The sequence below is a fragment of the Oryctolagus cuniculus genome, chromosome 1 (assembly GCF_051225735.1).
Source record: "Oryctolagus cuniculus isolate XC-2025 breed Fujian yellow rabbit chromosome 1, ASM5122573v1, whole genome shotgun sequence".
NCBI lineage: Eukaryota > Metazoa > Chordata > Mammalia > Lagomorpha > Leporidae > Oryctolagus > Oryctolagus cuniculus.
The window spans coordinates 140,114,195-140,137,428 of NC_142867.1; the positions used below are offsets into that span (position 1 = coordinate 140,114,195).

Consider the following 23,234-nt stretch of genomic DNA (forward strand, 5'->3'; position numbering starts at 1 on the left):
CCTGTTGGTTGATGGTGTGGTTGAGTTCTTTTGTGTAATTGCTGTTTTCCTGTTTGTTTTTTTTAAGATTTATTCTATTTATTTGAAAGGAAGTGTTACGGGTGGGTGGAGAGAGAGAGAGAAAAAAAGTGAGAGAGAGAGTGAGAGAGAGAGCACTTCCATCTACTAGTTCACTCCCCAAATGTCTGCAATGGCCAGGACTGAGCCAGGATGAAGCCAGGTGACAGGAACTTCATCTGGGTCTCCCATATGGGTGCAGGGCCTCAAGTACTTGGGGCATCTTCCTCTGCTTTCCCAGGTGCATTAGCAGGGAGCTGGATTGGAAGTGCAGCAGCCAGGACTTGAACAGGTGCCCATATGGGATCCTGGCATTGCAGGCAGTGGCTTAACCCATTATGCCACAATACCAGCCCCTGTTTTGTTTCTTAATCATTGAAGGAGAAACATTGATTTTTAAAATTTATTTGAAAGATAGAGTTCTAATGCACTGGTTAACTTCCTAAATGCCCATGATGCCACCTGGTTCAAAATGAAGCCAGGAGCTGAGAACACAGTCCAGGACCCCCCAGTGGGTGACAGGGATCCAAGTTCTTGGGTCATCATCTGCTGTCTTTCCAGGGTATACATTAGCAGGAAGCTGGATTGGAAGCAAAAATAGTTGGGACTTTAACCAGGTACTGCAATATGGGATAAGGGTGTCCCAAGCAATATCTTTACCACTGCACCAAATGCCTGCCCTTCTGTTACTTTTTAAATCATTTCTCTAGGCAGTACATTAATGAGGGATCTTCAAAAATTCCTGGAAAATGCATATTACTTAAAAAGCTATGCATAGATTTCAAAAATTTTTGCAATAAAATAAATTTATCTTTTAATTTCATTTCCTACCACATTTTACATTTTTATGCATTTATTTACTTCTGGTGGGAGAGAGAGAGAAAGAGACAGTACCCCCTCTGCTGGTTCACTCCCCAAATGCCTATAAATGGGTTTGGGCTGGGCTGAGGCCGGGAGTTGAAAATGTAACCCGGGTCTTCCCTTCACTGCTGCTTCTCATGGTTTGCATTAGCAAGAAGCTGTAGTCAGAAAAAGTCCCAAATATTGGAACCAGGCACAAAGATTCTTAACCAGTGTCTTAACCACTAATCCAAATTGCTTTCCCCAGCCCCCAGTACTTTCACATGTCCTTATGCTGCACAAGTTATTGAAGTCTACTTGGGTTGACATCCTTCTACTTAAAGTGAGATGAAGAAAACTTACCTTTCTTTACACCCTCTTACCTCCAAAATTTAAAATATAATTGTTTTAAATATTTATATACATCATATATATAAAATATTTATAAAACTTTATATATATTGAGGACCACATTTTTAAAAAGTTACGATTTTATTTCAGCCATCAGACATAATTTAGAGAACTCAAGAAGAGTAGGAAAAAGTCTGCTGTCTTTATCTGTATTTTTCTCTCACCAAGTTTTTCCTTCCTCCCTGATGTTCTGAGATTCTTTGTATCATTTCTGTTCAGAGAATGTCGGTTAGCCAATCTTTTCAGATCCGTCTGCTGGCAGCAAGCCTTCTGCTTTCCTTCATGTGAGACCACCTTTACTTCACATTACTTCCTGAAAAATATTTTTGCTGGATATGGAGTTGTGGACTGAAGAGGTTTTGTTTTTAGCACATTGAAAAGTGTGATGCTTCCTGCTGGCCTCGCTGTTTCTAACGAGAAATCCAGTCATTCAAATTTCCCGAACAGGTAAGGTGTCGTTTCTCTCTAGCTACTTTTAAGACTTTGCTTTTGTCTTTTGGAAGTTGACTGCAATGTGCCCTTGAGTGAATCCTTGGATTCATCGTGTTGGCATTTGCTCATCTTCATTTATCTGCAGGTTTAGTAGTGGAGGGGTGGTGTTTAGCCATAATTTCCCTTAATACTTTCTCAATTCCACTCTCTTTTTCTTCTTCTTCTGGGATTCAAGGGGCATGAATGTTAGCTCTTTCATGAGGCTTTGTTCATTTTTATTTCCATCCATTTTCCTCACTGCTACTGAGATTAGGCAATTTTTATTGGGCTTTCTTCAAGTTTCTTTCTTCTTTCCTCTCCATTCTGTTGTTGAGTCTATTCTTTGAGTTTTTTTTTTTTTTAAATTATCACATCTTTCAGTGTTGAAATTTCCATTTGGTTCTTCACCCTTTTCTTGGGTGAAGCTGCCTGTTTGTCCATTCATTGCTTGCTGGAGCGTTTTATGATGGCTGCTTTAAAATCCTTGTCACATACCTCTCACATGTGTGCTATTTTGGTATTGTTCTCTTTTGATTGTCTTTTTCTGTTCAAGTTGAAATGTGCGCCAAGTGTCTTTTGATTGCTACCTAGACATTATGGGTATTACGTTATAAGATGTTTCATTTAACCCTGTGTTAAGCAGGGTTCTTCTGATCTCACTCTGGAGTGTTACCTTGTTACTTCCAGGTGGGAGAGAAAGCTCACCTGGTCTCCATTGGTCAGAGGGTGGTGGGATCCCTTGATAGCAGTGGACTATGAGAGAGGAATGGAAGCTCAAGTTCCCCATTAGGACTCTGCTGTTGCCATCCTGGCCGGGAGCAGCCTCTGTTGTCACTGTTGGGAGCATGGCTCTTCCACTGGTGGTGGTTAAAGTCCTCACTCTCCACTCAACCTCCTTTGACAGCACCTTGCAGGAAGTGCGAGGATCTCTCATCACCCCTGAGTGGGGGTGGAATCCTAGGTTGTTCCTGTGCACCCCACTGACACCATCAGACACAAGAGCTTGGCCCATTGCCCCTCGGCGGGGACAAAAGTCTCAGTTCCCCTCTGTGCCACCCCCCAACAGGAGCTGGTCCCATTCTTGACCTGCTGAGGGTTTAAGCCAAGGCTCCCTGCCCCGTTCCCTGTGAGTGTGGGGGTAGGGGCACAGCTTTTTCTGTGGCATTTGCTTGAGTTAGAGAAATGATTGAAAGTTTTCTGTCCCACAGGGCTGTTTCTTTCCTGCTCCTCTGTCCTCAGAGACAGGATTTTGGAGGAAACTTTGGTCCTGTGTTTCTGTAATATCCAGTCTAAGACATATAAGGCAAAAGGAATCCCAGAAAACTCACCACCGAGTCATCCCTTAGGTCCCAATGTCCCTAAATAATCCGTCTCCTTCTCTGCCAATGAAAGGATTCTTACATTTGTCTCACATGTAATCCGTGGGGTTTTGGTTGTACTGACTAGAAGCAAAATGGAAATGTGCATCTACTCCGTTTCCCCAGAAGCAGAAATCTCTGGAGCAGAGTTTACTACTGGTGAGGAAAAGAAACCACTATTTTTAGCTATTTTTTTTCCTCCTGTAGAGAATTTTTGGACTAAAATGGCTGATCTCTCTCAACATTCCCATTGGGATTACTTACACTAAATGCAAGGTAACTCATGACCCAGTCATCTAAAATATTTAGCAACTGAGATGTAAATAATCCCTGGTCTCATATCAGAGAGCTGAAGAATCTCAGGGAAACATTTCGCCCCTGGAATCCTAGCTCAGGATCAGAGGGCTTGCACTTCACTCATCACCATCAGTCCTAAAGTTCTGTCTCCACATGTCGGTGTTTGTCAGGGATGCCTTTTTCTGTTGCACCTCACGCTTCGCTGCAGTGAATCCTATCTTTCCCAGTTTTCCACCATTGTGGTAGAGCCATCCAGTGCACCAACTAGAGCGTTTGCTTCAGAATTTGTCATCCAACTGTGTTTTTGTTTTTGTTTTTTTTTTTTTTTACAGGCAGAGTGGACAGTGAGAGAGAGAGAGAGAGAAAGGTCTTCCTTTGCCGTTGGTTCACCCTCCAATGGCCGCCGCAGCCGGCGTACCGCACTGATCCGAAGCCAGGAGCCAGGTGCTTCCTCCTGGTCTCCCATGCGAGTGCAGGGCCCAAGCACTTGGGCCATCCTCCACTGCACTCCCAGGCCACAGCAGAGAGCTGGCCTGGAAGAGAGGCAACCGAGACAGAATCCGGCGCCCCAACCGGGACTAGAACCCCGGGTGCCAGCGCCGCAGCTGGAGGATTAGCCTAGTGAGCCTCAGCGCCAGCCCAACTGTTTTTAAATGTCAAGTCTTGAAGCCTATTGTTGCTTGGGGTGCCCTTTCTACAAACTCTTTTCTTTGTAAGAAAACAGAGCAACATTTTGACAAATAGAACAAACTGGAATGTCCTGATTGTAATACATGTCTGTGTTTGTTTTCCCCCAGTTGCATAAATATAGCAAATCCCTCGACATAGAATTATCCTGTGCTTCCTGGGCTCCCAGGAGCAGTGTTTGCTTTCACTTGCCTTTTCTGCAAGAACGTGACAGCAGGGAGGAGGAGGTGGTGGTATTCAAACAAGTAGTTATGACTGCAAGTTGCAGAAGGAACATTTTTGGACAGACATCAGAATGAAGAATTTCTGGTCTGGAGAGTAATTTTTATGTAAAAGAATATGATGTAAGTGACAGTGAAATTGGAAAAAGGAGATGTATTTCAGGCAAAGCGTGATTTTTAAACCCAACAAGAAGCACACCCTTCTGGTCACAAATACTGCAATGGGCTTGGCTGAGTTGCTGTACTTCCTCGCTCCCCCACACTCTGTCTCGGGCCAGCGTACAGGGGTGACACCTGCCAGGGAGACTTTTCATTGCACATCGACATATAATGTGGCCTGGCTTCATCATGTCTAATTCCATCTCTTTTGGTTAAAAGGGAAAATGCAAACATATCCAGAAGAGTTCTCTTTCTCTCTTACTGGAAACAGATAAAAGGACTTGCTGGGGAGGGGGCTTTGGGGAGGGGAGCGAGGCTTCTTTCGTGATTGAGTTGCACTGACTCAGGGGCGACAGGCTTTCTTCTGAAGGAGTCCATGGTGTACGGAGAGACACTTACCTGCTGGTCAACAAATTTAATGAAACGTGACTGGTTAGGCTCCCAAAGCTTCAAGAGAACATTTGTTGGCTTTTCAGCTTCAACGTTCTTGTGCATCGGCATTCTGGGTGAAAGTGGTTTGCATCAGTGGAGAGGTCTGGGCTGAACTGTATCTTCCCCCGTCCCCTTTCCAAATCCGTATATTGTGGTTCTAACCTCCGAGACCTCAGAATGGGACTCTTTAGGAGACAGGCAGGGACTTTGCTGTGGTAATGTGCTGGGGCTGTTTAATATATGTAACCCCAGCCCCTTGGTGATGCAGCTGCACAAACTTTGTGGATGAATTTAGGTTGCGAACAAAAACAAACTAGAAGGCAAGTCATTTGGGCAGCCTCAGATCAGACAGACTGAGAAGCGATGGTGCTATTTCCCTGTATGTTTCCCCTTGGAATACCTGTGTGTTCACTAAACCACCTGACTGCTCCTGGTACAGGTGTGGTCCTTTCATTCCTGTACTAAAGACTCTTTGAAGCCACTTCCTGTGCCTGAGGGTGGAGACAGCTCCTGGCTCTGGTTCTCAGAGCCTTCTGAGGCTCCCTGCTCCTTTCTCCAGACTCATCATTTGGGGCACTATGTCTACTCACACTCCTCTTCCCTCACGTCCTCAACTGTCAGTCTTGCTTGCACCTTGCGCTCTGCCTGGTTCAATCCCAAGGCCTGCAAGCAGCTCTTCCCATTTTCTACCTAGACAGCACAGGTGCAGGTACCACAAAGCTGCCTGTGGCCCAGGTGTCAAACCTCCAGTCTCTCCTTGCTCTCCATGGCAGAGTCTGCGAGTTCAAGATGTGTCCTGAAGGGCAGGCATTTGGCCTCATGAGCAAGATGTCAGCTACAAAGTCTGCAACCCATATTCGAGTGCTTGGATTAGATTCCCAGCTCTGGCTTCTGACGCCAGCTTCTTGCTAATGCAGACCCTGGAAAGCAGTGGTGACACTATTTGTTTGTATCCCTGTCACCCACGTGGGAAATCTGTTTGAGTTCTTGGCTCCTAACTTTGGTTTTGCCTATCCCCAATTGTTGCAGGCATTTGAGGGTTAACTGGGGGATAGAAGCTCGCTCTCTCTCTCTCTCTCTCTCTCTGTGTGCACCCTCATGCGTGCGCTTATGTTTCTCAAATTTAAAAAATAGAGCCATTCACCAAAAAAAGATTTACAGTTACTTCAACAATATCGTTTCAACAATTTTGCAGCCAAGTTATAAATAGCCTGTGGTCTCATATGAGAGTGATTAGCAGTCTTAAGACAACACATAACTCTCAGATACTTGATGATGAAGATTTCATGGTAGGAGGCCTTTAACTTCACATCTAACAAGTTGATCATAAAGTTCTGCCTCAATAAATAGTTCTCCATCATGCAAATGACAACCTGTGGTTTTATTACAAGAAAAATTAGTATAATTCAATTCATAGTGTCTCATGCAACATTTCATTATGACCTCTGTTAGCTTCTGGCATGCATATGGATCTAATGCAAAAGAGACTTCATCTCCTGGTAAACTTCTAATTTACTAGAACTGACTCATTTAGGTTACGTGATGCCAAAGAGGCAGCATCAGAAAGCGCCTCCCTGGCCGCCCAAGTGTCCTGAATTGGGAGATCAGGAACGGGCAGGGCGTGTGCTCAGCCTCTCGCCAGGTGAGCAGGCTCTGTGTTAGGCAACCCCCCTCCCAGCCTCCTTGCCATGGAGGAGCCTCCTTGTCCTACAGACACCGGAGTTAAACTCTCATCATGCTGACCTTGATGTTCAATAGACCAACTCACATTCCAAATCTCCTTGGCTTATCCTGTGTCGTTGGCTCCCATTGCATGCATTTTTTTGTTCCCAGACTTGGTCCTTTCAGATGGCATAGAAATCATTGACATCAGCGGGGGCGTCTGTAGCACTTTCCTGCACACATTCCCTGCCCTGACCCTGCAAAGGCACCACCACCCCCACGGCCTGCTGTGCACCTGCTGTCAACAGGACCTGACCAGAGGTGGGCACACAGTGCACCCAGTTCCCCAGGTCACACCTCGAAAGGAGGTGTGACCTTGCCTTGTTCATTCTCACGGAGGGGAAAAGAGAAAAAGCACCAACAACAGAAGAATTCCAAGCAGATCTTGGCTCTTCTGTCCTTTTAGGGGTTGGCGTGGAGGAGGGGGCTGGCCTAGGGCCCCGGTGGGAGCAGCCTCTGGGGATGAATCCAAACCAAGAGCTGCTCCAAATCCCCTTTTCTTTGGAGGAGTTGTACCGGGGGCTGTTTCCTTCTCTTTGTGAGACGCACAATAATAGCACCGCCCCTGCAAGGGTGTTGGGAGATTAATGAGGGGAAGTCAGCCATCGAAAGTCACCGAGTAAGCACTCCATCAGAGCGAATTCCCTTCCCCACTTACCTTCCTTCCCCAGGCAAATAGCGGATCAGCGCAGAGGGCTCTAAATCGCTATTAGAAATTAAGCATGTGCAAGCACTTCTCTTCACACTAAATAATTCACAGATGAAGAATCGGCCATAATGGGACCACCCATCTGTACTAATCGTGAGAAAATACGCTATCCAAAGAGCTGAGGACGCAGGGAGTAAATACACACCAATGCCAGGCCGGCGAGCACAGGAACTCGGGCGCCACCTACAGCCCGCGGAGGCGTTCACAGGGAGAACCGCAAACGGCTGTGGCCACTTAGAACAGCTCACCTGGGTTATCTCAGTTTCTCTAGCCCTGCAGGACCCTGTGAGTAAAGGTCTCGCAGGCTGGAATCATATTGTTCCCAGGGCCGGGGACCTCTCAGGGCTTCACTGGAGAAGGTTCCTTGGGGCACCAACACAGAGTTGTGTGTCACAGCAGAGCCATTGGTGGAGAATGGGACCAGGGCGAGTGTGCCGACAACGGGGTCTAATGTAACAGACCCTGGCCCCCGGAGAGACATCCCTTTACGTGCAGGAGCAAGCTGCATATCCTGCCCACAGGCACGGTGCAGATGGTATGGAGCCGTGAACACCAGGAGCTGGGGAGCGGGGAGGAAGCCACATCAGGATCTGCCCAGCGTAGTTTCTGATGCATCTAACTCTTGAAACAGACCGAGCAGAAAAAGGGAAACTGGAGTGATTATTTCCCGAGTGCACCTTATCAGAGATAGAACTAACCCAGGCTGTGCCGCACATCTCTCCAAAAAGATCGCCCCCCTCCCTCCGTAAATTTTGAAGACTTGATACATTATTGCTCAGGCTGGATATGAGTAGGGTGCCCCCTAATAGCCCGCGTGATAAAGGCTGGTCCCCAGAAAGGCCCTACAGGTAAGTGATGGAGCCCCTGGGGGTGGGGCTTCGTGGGAGATGCTTAGGTCATGGGAATGTGACCTTGGAAGGTAGTTGTCTTGTGACCTCTTGAGTTCTCGCGGAAGGCTTGCTGTTAGGAAAGACGGAGTTTGGGTTCATCCACTCTCTGCCTTGGGATCCTTCCCCCAGAAGGACACACTCCTCCATCCACCCTGTGACCCTCTCCAGAGCCAAAGCCTGGGCCACACTCAAGTTCCAAACCCGTGGCCTCCAAAACTGTGAGCTAAAGAATTCCCTCCTGCCCACAAAAGTAGATTGTCTCTGGGGTCTCACTGTAGCAACAGAGACGAACACAATTACTCAGCAATTCAGAAGTGTGCGATGTTGAATGCCGTGACCAGATGCCCAGTTAGAGTTCTAGGGCCAAGCATTCGGCACAGTGACTAACAGGCTGCTTAGGGCACCCACATTCCGTATCAGAGCACCTGGGTTCAAATCCTGGTTCCACTGCCAAGGCCAGCTTCCAGCAGGTGATGGCTCAAGTATTTGGGTCCCTACCACCCATGTGGGAAACTGGGTTAAGTTCTGGGCTCCGGGCTTTGGTCTGGCCCCACACCAGCTGTTGTAAGCACTTGGAGATTGTGGCATCAGATGGACAGCCTCTCTCTCTCTCTCTCTGTCTCTCTCTCTTCCTCTGTCTCCTCTCTCCATCTTTCACATATATTTTTAAATTAAATAAATCTATAAATATGCATGACAAATGAGGAAATTTCTTAAAATTTACATTTACATAAATATTCAGAAAAATTAATTTTGTGGATAAACTGTGTAGCATCAAATAGTTGCTGCTTGATTGTCTTGGAGGGTGAGCCCAAGTATCCCAGTTCCTCGTGAGAGTAGACAGGTCTGCCCATGTGGCCTGACAAGCACCAGTCCCTGGTGAGGTTCTGCCCTCCTTATCTGCTTTCTTTCCAGGTCTCCAAAGGCCTAAGTTACAAAGGTGGTTGCAGTGAGAAGAGAAGGAAGGAATTGTTTTCGATTGGAGCCCGCCTGCACAGGACACCCACCCTCATGAAGTTGGTGGGGGTCATTCCTGTGTGTCTGACACTTGGATGGCACATGTGTGTTCCCAGGGCATTCTGGGTTCTTAACACTGATGTAAGTGATACTATACTGTACATATCATATATATATTGCTTTATTTCATTAACATTGCAATTTTGAGATGAATTCATTTTTAATATTTTCAGGTCCAGTGCAGTCGTTTTAATGGTGGTAATTTCCGTAGTAATTTCCAAAGTAGGAATAAACCATAAATTATCCATCCATTCTCTTCAGATTCTATGTCGAGGTTCTTGTTTTTTGTTAGTCATTCACTCACCATCATATCACTGAAGTTCTGTTATGGTACAGGCACTGTTATAGGGTTTAAATCAATGGATAAGAAACAAACAGAGAGAGGGCCCCACCTTCCTGCACTGTGGAAATAAACAAAGGCCAACCAGGAGAGAACAGGCAAAGGCTGTTTATTCCGAATCAGCTGCCACCGCTCGCTTTTGGCAGAGACTCAGAGGCAAGCAGAAGGGTAGGAAGCTTCATAGTAGAAGGAAGGACGAGCTCAGGGATGGAGCAAGTCGGCCCCGGGAAGGTGCAGGTGCATGAAGTAAATTCCTGCGGAACTGGTGAGGGAAGCATGCTTGGCTTTCCCTGGTGGATCCTAAGGTGGAACTGGGGGCAAAGATTAGGGAAGTGGATAGTCACTGGTCAAGTCCTGGTCATTTGGGCCTGATTATTGCAGGAATTATTGTTTGGCTTCCTGGATTGTTGATGGCAGTAGCAGTCTGACTTCCTACAAGTGTGACTTATAGCAGGCCACCTTCCTTACGGTAGTTCTAAGTTTGTTTTCCTGGGCAGGTGGCTATAGGCTGTGTGTCGGGGTTCTGTATGTCTATAGGGTCGGTTGTACACTTGTAGCTTATGTTCTGGAAAGAGGGAGACACAAGGACAACAAGAAATCAACATGAGCAAATAAATTATGTTCAGATGCTCCTCAGCTTGTGATGAGGTTCTGTCCCAAGCAACCCAGCATCCTAGTGACCACTGAGCCACGCTCACTGCCACGGCCTAGCATCACAAAGAGGATCAGACCACAGTAGCCTGGGAAATATCCAAACTCAACATGCCAAGGGCAGTGTCTACTGAAGGCACACCAGTTTTGCACCATCCTGAAGTGTAAGGATTTTAAGTCAAGCTATCCTAGATCACTGTGATATGTTAGAAGCTAAGTGTTATGGAGAGAACAAAATGGGAAAAAAAGAGGGGTCTGCATGATGTGGGCAGATGCAGAGGGAAACAGAGCAATTTCAGTAGGCAGGTGATCAGGGGAGACATCGCTGAGAAGCTGCCTTGGAGCAAGGGTCTGAAGGATTGAAAAGTTAGCTAAGTTCATGTGCGAGGAGGTGCCCCAGGCAGAGGGCACCAACGTGGCCACCTCAGCTTCTCTGTGCATGTTCATTGTCCACAAGGTTTCCTTGGACTTGTATCTACAGACAGAATTGTAGAACATGGAGTATATAATTTTTCAGATTCACTAATGCAGTCCAATTGCTTTCCCCTGTGGTTGTGGTCATTCTCTGTGAGTGAGTCTCCATTTTTTCACATATGCACCACCGTTGGATGTCATCACACCCAGATCCTTTCATTGTGGCTGCAACACCACTTCTCAGACTTTGGCTGGGTGGGTCTTGCACTTCAGTTCTCAAGATCCTTCAAAGGCAATGATCTGGACCAAAGCTAAAAACAGAAACAAGTAGTTTCCATATAGCTGTGCTAGCAACCCAGTGTCAAAACCTAAAACATGACATTCAGTTCTTAAAGACGTATTGCTATTAGGATCATCACAGGGCATGAGTTACAAATGAGTTTTATTGGGAGAACTCTACAAGTGAGAGTTTTATTGGGAGAAATCTGCAAGTGAGGTGAGAATAAAATGGGAAGATCCCAGACCCTTATGCCCTCTGAGGGACCCATGCTAGGTGGTGTTGTCCTGGAGAAGAACCCTGCTTTCTGGGAGTTGTAGGGAGAATCAGCTGCCCAACTGGGCATCTTAAGTTCACTTGAGTTGGGCTGATGTAGCCTCTCCTGCTGGGAGATCCCACCTCCCACAGAGTCCCACTGGTCCCTCAGGTCATGTTGAAACAACTCTCTTTGTACCCCGGAGAAGCAAACCATGGCTAGGTTAGTAGTAGCCTTTGGTGTAAAACAGGCTAAGGTGTTTGACTTCATCCCGTAGGCAATGGGATGTCATAAAGTGCATTAACCAACAAAAAAAGGGACACAATCCAATTTATGTCTCAGCAAGTTCAGGCTGATTGCTGTGCACACAATGGGTTGGAAGAGAGCACTCCAAGAGGGTGAGGACGTGAGCTGGGAGACTGCTGTTGCCATTGTTGCAAGGGGTGATAAAGACCTGCACTGGGAGACAGGTATTTAGTAGAGGTGGTAGAACTGTACTTGATTTAGTTAATGAGACCTGGTCAAAGACGGAAGCAGGAATCAAAGATGGTGCCTGGGGCAACCAAATGGTTGTTGGTAAGACTCATTGAAAGAGGAAACCAAGAGGAGAAAGGGTTTTGGTAAAATGCTTAAAAAGATGATGACTTTCTGAGAAAGATTTGTTTAGGTTGATGGGTCAGTGGGACATTCATGTTGAAATGTCCAGAGGGCAGTTGGCTATATAACTCTGGACTTAAAAGAAAGATCTAGGCTTTATAAGAAACTATTTCTGTGTCTATTTCAGCTCTGCTTTTCTACAGTGTTGATTCAACCTAAAATGGTTCTGTGATCTTAATATTTTTGTCCACAGCTCCTGGGGTTTCATATTTTATCAGTCACATCCAGGGGTAAGGACAGGAGGGAGCAGTCTTTAACCCAGCACTTTTTAAATATTTTATTTATTTATTTGAGAGGTAGAGTTACAGACAAAGGGAGAAACAGAGAGAAAGGTCTTCCATCTGCTGATTCACTCCCCAAATAGCCTCAACAGCCGGAGCTGTGCTAATCCGAAGCCAGGAGCCAGGAATTTCTTCCGGGTCTCCCATACAGGTGCAGGGGCCCAAGAACTTGGGCCATCTTCTACTGCTTTCCCAGGCCATAGCAGAAAGCTGGATTGGAAGAGGAGCAGCTGGGACTAGAACCAGCGCCCATATGGGATGCTGGCGCTGCAGGTGGAGGCTTAATCTACTGTGCCACAGCACCAGCCCCAACCCAACATTTCTGAAAACTCTTCAATTGTTTGCCCCAGCTTGGGACACATGCCCATCCCTGAACTGATGTCCCTGTGACCAGGAGGTGGAGTGTGTTGATCGACTTAGCCCAGGGCACATGCTTCACTCCTGGAGCCATGGTGGGAGCCATCTTTGCTGGGAGTGAACTTCTCAGGAGTCACAGGGATTTCCGGAGAACTGGGTGGGAGGGATGGGGGAGTGGATGCTAGGGAGATAACCAACAGAGATCCCCTCACACAGAGGTCAAGGAAGATGGCAGGTGAAGCTCAGATCACTGGCTTGTTTCTCGTAATTCCCCTTGGGGTATGACATAGCAGAGAGCAGAAATCTGAGGCCACAAGTCCAACCGGGGTCACCCTGGACCATCCGAGCTGCTGTGGACTGGGCAGTTCATAAACTACACAAATGTGTTGCTCACAGTTCCGGAGTCTGGGAAGACCCAAGTATGGGCCTTTCTGCCATGGCCTCAAATGACAGAGGACAAAAGAGCAAGCAGGTCCCCTAGGCCTCTTTTACAAGATCACAGACCCCATTTGCAAGGGCTCCGCTTTCACAGTCTAAGACCTCCCAATATCACTGCACCGGGGGACTCCTTTCTTTCTTTCTTTCTTTCTTTCTTTCTTTCTTTCTTTCTTTCTTTCTTTCTTTCTTTCTTTCTTTCTTGACAGGCAGAGTTAGACAGTGAGAGAAAGAGACAGAGAGAAAGGTCTTCCTTCCGTTGGTTCACCCCCAAAATGGCCGCTACGGCCAGCGCTATGCCGAACCGAAGCCAGGAGCCAGGTGCTTCCTCCTGGTCTCCCATGCGGATGCAGGGCCCAAGCACATGGGCCATCCTCCACTGCCTTCCCGGGCCACAGCAGAGAGCTGGACTGGAAGAGGAGCAACTGAGACAGAATCCGGCGCCCCAACCGGGACTAGAACCCAGAGTACCGGTGCCACAGGTGGAGGATTAGCCTGTTGAGCCACGGCACCGGCCAGGGGATTCCTTTTTAACATGTGAATCTTTGAGGGGCACACGCATGCACTCCACAGCTGGTCTGCACAGGAAAAAGGCAGTGAACAGTGGGATTGTTGTAAAGGAATCAGCAGCAGACGGGAGGGTCTCACCTTGCCTTGAGAGCAGGAACAGGGGCGGTGTGTTCATGGTTCACTGAGAGCTTAGCTAAGAGGCCAGGGAACCCACGGGCAAGGGCGCATTTCAACAACTGCCTTGCCCTGCGAGGATCTGCTGGAGGCTGCACATCCAGCAGGCAGTTGCCTGGGAGCTGCACGGGTGCCGTCTGCACTCATGGAAGAAGCCTCTGGTTTTATATGGGAAGAACTAGGGAGCCAGACAGTTCCTCTAGGAGTGTCCACTGCCACCCAGCAAGGCCAGACACTTCGTTGCCCTTCACTACTCAGAGTTCACTGTAGAATGCATGAGCCTTTCAGCATTTTCTGAAGGCCAGTGATGGGCAGAGTCACAGGACAGGAGGGAGGGAAGAGAGGAGAGACTCCACCAGCAGAGAGAGGAAGCCAAGCTGACAAACATAGGCGCCAAGTGGCTCCTGCTGGGCAGAGTTGGAAGAGTCGGATGAGAACTTTATCCTAAGCTAGTAAAGAGCTCTCAGGAGCTACCACAAAAACGTAAAATGAATTTACAGAAGAAAATATACAATTCTCAAAATTTAATATATGAATGGGAAAATAGACTTCTATAGAAAGTCATGTGAAAATTGTCGGAATCAAAATGGAGTCACTTCTGTCAAGCCTTAACAAGAAGGGCAATAATGAGGTGGGAGATTATAAAGGAGAGCTCGGGGACACACACCTGGTAACAAGAACCATTCCCAAAGACTGTCAGAACTACAGTCATGCACACAGGCCACTGTAACCCTGCACAAAGCATCCTCCTGCAAGAGCGTCTGCCCCACAGCTGGTACGTAACCTTGGCTTGGCACCAACCTTGTCGTAGATCCTTCTAGCCAAAAATGCCCTATGTAATCCTTCTCATTTGCTTTTAATAACATTCCCTTACCTCAAGCTCCCCGAGACACACAGAATGTATCATAGCATTGCAATGCTGCGAGTCCCATAGCATGCTCTCTGAAGAATCTCTCTGACTGCTGTTGAGGTTGACATTCAAGTAAAATGGCTATCTTACAACATACAGCAAAAATACCAAGGGAGACAATCATGGCCTTGGAGGACAGATCCAAGGAGATGGAATATGCAACCCAAGTGTGATTTTAGAAGAAGAAAAGGGAAATACGGAGAAGAGATAATTACCCAAATAGGAAAACATCCTCAATCAAATGAGAAGATGGCCTGACAGTCGATGTAAGCACTTTTAATGGTAGAATTAGTGCTTAGCACTGTGGGTTCATTTATACCATCCATCCCCAAATTCATATACCAAATCCTGACCCTCAGGACCTCAGAATGTGACCTTATTTGGAAACAGAGTTGTTGCAGGTGTAATTCGCTAGGATGCGTTCATGGGGGAGAAAGGTGGGCCCCCAACCCAAGGTGACTGGTATCCCTATAAAAGGGGGACATTTGGACACAGGGACAGACATGTATAGAGGGAAGAAGATGGGAAGGAATTCAGGGCAGAGACAGAGCCCTGGAGCAGAAGGGACCAACCCTGCCAGCACCTGACAGCAGACTCCGGCCTCCAGGACTCTAAGACAATGCTGCTTGGGGGCCAGCACTGTGGTGCAGTGGGTTAAAGCCGTGGCCTGCAGCACTGGCATCCAGTATGGGCGCCAGTTCTAGTCTCAGCTGCTCCTCTTCCAATCCAGCTCTCTGCTACGGCCTGGGAAAGCAGTGGAAGATGGCCCAAGTGCTCGAGAGACCCGGAGGAAGCTCCTGGCTCCTGCCTTTGGATCAGTTCAGCTCTGGCCATTGCGGTCATTTGGGGAGTGAACCAGCAGATGGAAGATCTCTCTCTCTCTCTCTCTCTCTCTCTCTCTCTCTCTCTCTCTCTCTCGGGTTCTACCTCACTCTGTAACTCTGTCTTCCAAATTAATGAAATAAATCTTTAAAAAAAAAAAAGACAAAGCTGCTGCCGGAGGCTCCCCGCCTGTGCTGTGTTGTCAGAGCAGCCACAGCAGCCAGCCTGAGCCACAGCTAGGTGGCGTTCCTGAGGGAGAGGAGGAAAGCGGAAAATCCTAGCAGCATCCAGGTGGCAGAAATGGATTTTTAAAAGAGAACCAGAGTGCTATAGACCTTAACTCTCCATGTAGCAACACTTCTCAGGAATGGCTCATTCTCATCGTTGCCCATTGTCTTTTTACCCTCTGTCTTTCCACCCAACTTCTCCTGTCAAGACCTGAAATGGCTGCCAGCTCATGAGCCCACCCAGTGAGGGAATGGGTATCAACCACAGCATCAACACACAGGGCACCATGGCCTGCCCCTGGGACAAGTTGTACAGAGTTCTCTCACTTCTCCTCCTTGACCTCCCTGGACACGCCCCCTTGAAACAATGGAGTGGTCCATGGCTCTGGCCTTGCAAACAAACCCCTCATCAGTTCCCTGGTGCCATCTTGTCCAGTGACATGGCTTGGAATGACATCCATGTGCTTGCATGCTTCAGTTTGTATTTCTAGCACAAAACTCGACCCTGAACTTCAAGCTTTTGTTGCTATCTCTGGTTGAATACCTAATGGGCATCTCTCTATGCCTGGCTTCCCTAGAAAACAGAGTGAGAAACAATTGGGAAACAAGAGATAGGGTTGCAGAATGTCTTAGTCTGCTTGCTTTTTTTCTTTTTCTTTCTGATTTTTTTTTGTAATTACCTAGAGAGCAGAGACGGGGAGGGAATGAAGGAGAGAGTACTCCCATTCCCTGGCTCATCCCCTAACTGCCAGCAACAACCCAAGGCGGGGACAGGGGAAATGGGGAGCTAGAAACTCAATCCAGGTCTCCCATGTGAGTGACAGGAACTAAGTTACTTGAGCCATCACTGCTGCTTTCCAGGGTCTGCATTAACAGGAAGCTGGAGTCAGGAGCCAGAACTGGTGATTAAACCCAGGCACTCCCACGTGGGACACAGGCATCTTAACCACGAGGCAAAACACCTGCCCCTATTTTCTGTTGCAGTTACAAAAATAGCCAGAGTCAGGTACTTTACAAAGAGAGTATATTTGGCTCACAATTCTGGAGATTATGAGGTCACGTGTGATGCAGGTTTCATGCTGCATTCGATGATGAGAAGTGTGCCAGCTCGGGTCTCTCTTCCTCTTATAAAAGCACCCATACCCTCAATGGGGGCCCCACATGCTTGGCCTCATCTAACCCTGATCACCTCCCAAAGACACGCACCTCCCAATACCAATAGCTTAGGAATTCAGGGATGAACTCTAGGGGCACACATTCAAACAGCAGCAGAGGGACAGGAAGCACAGTAGGGCGAGGTACAGGGCTGGCACCATATGATGGACCTGCCAGCAAGGCTGGCCCAGGGCCTGCAACTTACCCGAGACCAGCAGGGTGCATGGGGTGTAACTGGAGAACAGCAGGGTGCATGGGGTGTAACCGGAGACCAGCAGGGTGCATGGGGTGTAACATGGCAGCTCACGCTCAAGCCTCACGCCCCTCCCCACCTCGAAACAGCAAACCACCCTTGCTCAAACCACACAACTCGTTCGTTACTCAGTTACACTGCCCAACAGCCCACACCAACCGTGGTCTGAGACAACCTCACCCAGCTACTGTGCTCATGAGTGTCTCTCATGGTTGAAATCATGTGGTGCTGGAGGAGACTGGGCACCTCCCATGTCCAGTAAGTGGCCTGACCCCAGTGACCTCAGCCCTCGCTCTCGCTTCCCGCTCACGCTGCCCAGCTTGGAGAAGAAACTGTCTTTCCATCCACATCACTGTATGAAGTCACTTAAAAGTCCATTTGACGGGCCAGTGTGTGGCATAGCAGGCAAAGCCACTGCCTGTGACACTGGCATCCCAGTTGGATACTGGTTTGAGTCCTTGCTGCTCCACTTCCAATCCAGCTCCAGGCTAATGGCCTAGGAAAAGTAGCAGAAAATGGCCCAAGTGCTTGGGCCCTTGCCACCCATGTGGGAGACCTGGATGAAGCTCCTGGCTCCTGGCTTCAGCCTGGGGCAGTACTGGCCATTGTGGCCATCTGGGTAGTGAGCCAGAGGATGGAAGATGTCTCTCTGTGTGCCTCTTCCTCCCTCTCTGTGTAACTCTGCCTTCCAAATAAATAAATAAATCTTTTTTAAAAACATTTATTTATTTATTTGAAAGGCAGAGTTACAGAGAGGCAGAGAGAGAGAGAGAGAGGTCTTCCATCCGCTGGTTCACTCCCCAAATGGCTACAATGGCCAGAGCTGAGCCGATCTGAAGCCAGGAGCCAGGAGCTTCTTCTGAGTCTCCCACGTGGGTGCAGGGGCCCAAGGACCTGGGCCATCCTCTACTGCGTTCCCAGGCCATAGCAGAGAGCTGGATTGGAAGTGGAGCAGCCGGAACTCGAACCGATGCCCATATGGAATGCTGGCACTGCAGGCAGTGGCTTTACCTGCTAAGCCATAGTGCTGGCCCTAATAAATCCTTTAAAAAAAAAAAGTTCGTTTGAATGTGAACACACTGATCTGGAATTTTATGATTGGCAAATATTAGCATCTATATCCAAGAACATTAATAGTGTTCTTTGTATTAAGAAATACACTTTATACTATTGAGGTATCCTTTATAATGGCTAATCTGCATATATTAAAAGCTATAATTTGGTAAATTTTGACAAATGTATACACCTGTGTGACCACCTCATTACAGACATTGTCATCACTCCTAAGAGTTTCTGCCAGCACACCATCTTTGGTTCCAGGCAGACCTGAGCTATATGTTTACTTATGTAGGTGTACCAAGCTCAGATCTAGGAAGGCCCTCAAAGAGTTCATGGAAAATGCACACTGTGAAAATACAATGCACGGGTTGCAAAAGGTTTTACACCAAAATAAACATCTTTAAACTCCATTTTCCACAAATTTTACAGACATTTATTTATGTGTGTACCAATTTATGTCAGAGGGTAAAAGGTAGACAGAGTCAGCACCCATCTGCTGTACCCACTCCTCAAATGCCTGGAGGCCAGGCACTTAATTCAGGTGTGGGTAGCAGGGAGCCAACCACTTGAGCCATCACCCACTGTCTTCCAAGGTATGCAGCACAGGAAGCTGGAATTGAGAGCGGAGCCAGGACTCAAACCCAGGCACCCCGATAGGGAACACGGGTGTCCCAGGTGGCATGCTAGCTGCTGCACCAAATACCTGCCCCTCCACAAACTTTCTGAAGCACCCTCTACTCTACTGTAGACTGGTGCTCTCCTCACCACAGGCTCTGTTTTCTGTCGGGTTTCCTTCACTGAGCATGTGTCTTTGAGACCTGAGTGTGTGTGTGTGTGTGTCCATGTGAGTGTGTGTGTGTGTGTGGTCCCGCCTTCTTGCCAACTAGTGTTCCATCACATGGATGTACTACAGCTTGTTTGGCCCCCACTCACAGGGGAATACTTGGGGTGTTTCTCCTGTTTGGGTTGCAGGAATAAATCTGCTACGAACAGTCATGCGCAAAACAGTGATAGATGTTTTAATTTCTCGTGGGCAAACACCTAGCAGTGGAACTTCTGTGTCATATTATAATATATGTTAAATTTTATAAGAAACTGATTGTAACACAAGCAGGATATGAAACCCCTGTCTTTTGCTAATTCTGCCATCTGAAAGGCTGGCATCTGCTGTGGTCTGACTATGGCTTGTCCTCTCTGTTGAAATTTAATCCTCATGGTGAGACAGTAAGAGGTTAAACCATGTCAGAACTTTAGGAGAACATTAGGCAACTTCAAGAATGGACTCATTTGTTCATGTTATTAATGGTCTGTTAGTTTTTTTATTGCTGCAACAAAATGCCAGAGACAGCCAACTTACAAAGAGAAAAGGATGAAGCTGTCGGTGTGGCACAGTGGCTTTAGCCAACACTTGGTAGGCCCACATCCCATCTGGGAGTACTCTGTTCAAGTCTGCCTACTCTGCTTCTACTCCAGCTTCCTGTTATTTTACTTTACACTCTTGGAGGAAACAGATGATGGCCCAAGTATTTGAGTTTTCCCACCCACGTGGGACACCCAGTTGGAGTTCCTGGCTCCTAGCTTTGACTTGGCCTAGCCTCTGCTAGTGCAGGCATTTGGGAAATGGGCCAGCAGGTCGAAGATGTCTCTGTCTGTGTCTCTCTGTCTCTCCCTGCCGTGCTGCCTTTCAAATAAAACAAATACATCTGTGGTTTTGGTTTTTTTTTTTAAGAAAAGGATTATTTAGGTCACAGATTTGAAAGTTTGCATTCAAATGGAAGAGGCAGGCTTTGCTGAGGCCTCGTGGAGAACAGCAAAACACAAGGAGGGAAGGGATCATGTGGTGAAGCAGGAAGCAGAGAGGTAGCCTGGACCCAGACAACAGCATTCTGCCCCCAAGAGCATGAACAGTCTTACAGTGATGGTCATTTCAGTTCTATGGTATCTGAAGGTAAAGAGTTTGGGAAGCGATTAGATTGGTTTAAGTTGCTAGGGTGGTGCCTCATGATCAAGCCATGGTGGCCTTGTAAAGGAGAGACTGAAAAGGGCAGAAGAGTGTGCTTCCTGCGTCTCTGCTTCCTGTCTCGCCATGTGGTCATCCTTCTGCCATCCTCCAGCCTCACTAGATGACTGAACCAAGGAGGACACCCGATCTTGGACTGTGAACCTCCAAACTGAAAGCCAAGGTAACTCTTCCTAAGCTGCCTGTTAAAGTGATGAACACCCGGCTAATACACACCCTAAGTGGCACACCCCTGGATAGCTAAGCACTTCCAACTAGACCCCACCTCAAAACACCATCATTGGATTAAGTATCCACCCTCTTAGCACCATGAACTTAACGATTTTGGAGCTTTCAATCCTGCATGAGTCTGGGGACCAAATCATAGTCAAACCATACCAAATAGACGAACAGATTATCTCAAGGTGGGGTTACTGAGAAGCCACTGGAGCTAGTTTCTTGCACTCTGGGAGGCTCTGTACCACCTTGGACCTCTGCCAGCAAGATGGCCAATCCCAGAGGCAGCCCCTTGACCTGGGGTCACATCTGTGAGCCCAAATTCACATCTTTTCTTTGTGACTTCCCCAGTCTAAGACAATGTGGTTCTCCCTGGCTCCTACTGAGTGGGAAGTTGTTGCCTCTGTCTCTGTCTGTCCCCACCAGCCAGCCTGGGCTGTATTGTCCAGGAGCCCTCATTGAAAATTCTGGAAAATTCCAGGATTCCTCCAGCCCAACTCAGGGTACCAGGAACACACAGCAAGTACCTGCTGGCTTCTGGAATTGCCTCAACTCCTTCTCAGAAAATAGGATATACACGTGATTCTTCACCAAGGGGTACTCTTCCTGCTGGTTTCTCCCTTGATCATCTCCACTTTATAGACCTCTCTTGTTTTCCTGCTCAGGCAATGCGAACTTTTTAAAGCATTCTACCATGAGACTCTCCCACTCCCTGAAAATGGGGCAGTTATACTTAAAATGAAACTTAAACACAGATTTCAAAAACTCTGAGCATTAAAAATATTTTTATAGGGGGAGATATTTATCTACATATTGAATTTTACTTGTGGGACTTTTTATCTGAGATATTCAACAATCTTTAGTGAGCACTTTTACCCTTTTTTAAATGTTTTCTCCTTCCTCTAGTTTGTCTTCTAAAATTATCTTCCTGAGGCAGGCCATGGAATGCGTGGGTGGTGCCCAGCTCCAGCGCCTGACTCCAGCTTCCTGCTCATGCAGCCCCTGGGAGGTAGCAGTGATGGCCAAGGAATTGGGCCCCTGCCACTCACACGGGAGACCTGAACTTGGTTCAGTCCCCTGGCAGCTGTGCACATCTGGGGAGTAAATCAGCACATGGGTGCTGTCTGTCTCTCTGCCTCCCAAGTTTAAAATAAGGAAGTGAATAAACAAATAAATTACCCGCTTATAAATAAAATTATATAACAATTATAAAATTACTAATTTCCTGAAGATTCTGCCAGTCTAGAATGTTGTGCCTAATGAGCTCTCTATTACTCCAGCATAGGAATGCGAAATTATGAAGAACAATAATAAATTACATAATAAAACTAATGATGTGTGATATATGGCATTTTAATAGCATATGCTTTCCATCTGGGCACTTAAAAAGCGATTTTACAGAATTTAAAAGCTCCCCCACTTTAGAAGCAACACGACCGTAAAATCCCATTTTTAGCGAGTGTGTGGGTTTCCAGCTAAATTAACATTAAGTCATTGATGAAGAGAAAATAAACAAGCCCAGATCTCCTTAAACATGAAGTGAAGGACTGCGGGGTGAAGCTCTTTCCCAGGGACACCTCGGCCTCGGGCCCTCAGGGACTGCCCCTAGACCCTAGAAGGGGCTTTAGCCAGGGGTCCCCGTGAGTCTGGCCGCGTGGCACCATTGCGCGAGGACCTGTCCTGGAGGGAGCTGTGGCTGCCAGGGCGCCAGGGTCGGGGCCACCATGGAAGGCGTCTCCACTCGCGCACCCCAAAGACTCCCCGTGTCCTTGAGCCCCTACGCCCCCTACCCAGATTTCCTGTGCCCCGCTCCAGGAGAAGAGTCCCTAAGCTACACTCCCATGCCTCCCTGCTCCATCCTCTCCGGGACCCCAGTGCCCACTACCCTCGGGCTCCCGGCCCTGTGCCAGGGCCACTAAGCAGGGCCCCTAACCCACGAGACGCTCCCAGGTGGGAAGGGCAGGTGGAATTGTAACTGTGTTGAACCCTGCACCTTGCTGCCTCCCACTGCTGACCCCGCCTCCCAGACTTAACTCCCAGCTTCTTAACCGAACGACACTGTGGGTTGTTTGCTGCTCCTGGGCCTCAGTTTCCCCAGCCGAGAAGTAGGCACAGGCCGCCTCCCCGCGTGGTTTTGGGGAGCGGGAGGCCAGAAGATGTAGCTCCAGCAGTGTCTGGAATGTTCTAGATTTCTGCTCCCCAGCGCATCCCACGCTGACTTGATCCTTCCTCAGAGCTGTGCGGGAAGGAAGAGGTGGAGCGCCCGAGACTCACGCCTCCGTCTTCGTCCTTGTTTGCCCTCAGCTTTATTGAGGTGTGATTGACAAGGAAAAGTTGCACAAGTTTAAGGCATGCGTGATGAGTTGATAAACACATGCTGGACACCATATGGGGTTATGGGCTGCGCTCCAGACACCAGCTGCTGCTCATGCAGACCCTGGTGGCAGCGGTGATGGCTCAAATAATTAGGTTCTTTCTGGTGAGGTCAGCGGGAGACCCAGGTTGAGTTCCCAGTTGCGGGTTCCAGGCTTCAGCTTGCACCCAGCTCAGCTCCTGTGGACGTCTGGAGGAGTTGATCAGCGGATGAGGAGCTCTGGCTGCCTCCCAAATAAACGAAGGAAAATTTCTTTTTAAAAAGAAATCCTAAGCACCCCTACTGCTCGGTTACAGAATCAGAATCACTAACAAGAAAAAGCAGTAACTTCAATCTTACCTCTGCCAAAAATGAGAGAGACAGAGAGAGAGAGAGAGAGAGGAAGAGAGAGAGAGAGAGAGAGGGAGGGAGGGAGAGACTTGCCTGGGCTTGAGTTGTGTTAAATCTTTCCTCCTGTGTTGCTATGGAGGAAGGTGGTGCCAGAGGGGAGGCAGCCAGGCCAGAGCTGGACGGTCAGGTGCAGGATGGAGTTGCTTGTGAATGACTTCCCATGGACAGCAGGATTCCACTTATCA

General features: G+C 47.8%; 1 long non-coding RNA gene across 5 annotated transcripts in view; it reads left to right on the plus strand.

Moving 5' to 3' along the window:
- The window catches only part of LOC149128665 (uncharacterized), a 268,169-nt gene that overhangs the window by 222,134 nt on the left and 22,801 nt on the right, over positions 1-23,234 (plus strand). For 2 of the 5 annotated variants that reach the window (XR_016223051.1, XR_016223060.1), the window contains exon 3: positions 9,170-9,522. The exons of the other annotated variants lie outside the window; for them this stretch is intronic. This is a non-coding gene — a long non-coding RNA (uncharacterized LOC149128665). Of the gene's footprint in view, positions 1-9,169; positions 9,523-23,234 lie in introns of those variants that run through there. 5 annotated transcript variants of the gene reach the window in all.